Below are 1,083 nucleotides of genomic sequence, written 5' to 3' on the forward strand. Positions count from 1 at the left end.
TTAGAAGATAAAGTGCTAATCGTATCTCTTGATTGATTTTGATAATTAGCAGTACGATTTTGATTAGCATTAGCATTATTATTATCTCTCCAGTTAAAGTTAGGATGATTTCTCCACCCAGGATTATATGTATTGGAGTAAGGGTTATTATTTTGGTTTTGCCCTTGGACAAAATTTACCTGTTCAATTTCACTCATACCTTCGTAATCCACATCCGTTTGGATTGAGTTACCATTAGGATCACGCGGTGCCATAAATCTATCAATTTTGTGCGATAAGGCAGAAAATTGGGCTTGTAACATCGCTACTGGATCAAGATTCACTATACCTTTAACTGATGATGTTGTTGAGGATGATGGTTTCGTTAATGGTACGTGTCCACGTTCCGCAGGCCACATACTGCTGTTGATTGCCATTTCCTCCAAAAGTTCCCTTGCTTGGGCAGATGTTTTCTTCATAAATAACCCTCCAGACATAGCGTCCAATGAACCTCTAGTTGTAGGATTTAGTCCATTATAAAATGTTTGCATTAAAAGTTCAGCGGGCAATTGGTGGTGTGGGCATAAACGTTGAAGTTCTTTAAAACGTTCCCAAGCCTCATAAAGAGTTTCATTATCATTTTGAGAAAAAGATGTTAACTCTTTAATGACTCTTGCGGTTTTGGTAAAGGAAATTTTTTTGATAAAAACGCTTGGGCTAATTGTTCCCAAGTGGCAAATGATGCGGCTGGCATAGAAGTTAACCATTCTTTGGCTCGATCCTTCAAAGTAAAAGGAAAAAGGCGAAGTTTGATTGCTTCTGCAGTTACATCAGTAATTTTAAAAGTGTCACAAATTTCTAAGAAATTTGTCAAATGGGTATTAGGATTTTCGTTAGGTAACCCGTAAAATGTTACGTTATTTTGCAACATATTAAGCAACGCTGGCTTAATTTCAAATTGGTTTGCATTAATGTGGGGCCTAACTATACTGTTTGTTACACCGGCCACTCCTGGCCTAGCGTAATCCATAAGTGTGGCCATAACTTCAGGCTCAGTAATTCTAGTTTTTATTGGGGTTTTGTTTTTCTTTTTCTTTTCTTTCT

The 1,083-nt window shown here is 37.1% G+C and overlaps 1 non-coding gene across 1 annotated transcript; it reads left to right on the top strand.

Moving 5' to 3' along the window:
* Positions 1–546: 546 nt before the first annotated feature.
* Positions 547–653, top strand: LOC136207616 (small nucleolar RNA R71). The gene has a single exon (XR_010676748.1). It is a non-coding gene; the product is annotated as a small nucleolar RNA R71 (small nucleolar RNA).
* Positions 654–1,083: the final 430 nt, after the last annotated feature.

The sequence above is a fragment of the Euphorbia lathyris genome, chromosome 9 (genome assembly GCF_963576675.1).
Source record: "Euphorbia lathyris chromosome 9, ddEupLath1.1, whole genome shotgun sequence".
Lineage (NCBI taxonomy): Eukaryota > Viridiplantae > Streptophyta > Magnoliopsida > Malpighiales > Euphorbiaceae > Euphorbia > Euphorbia lathyris.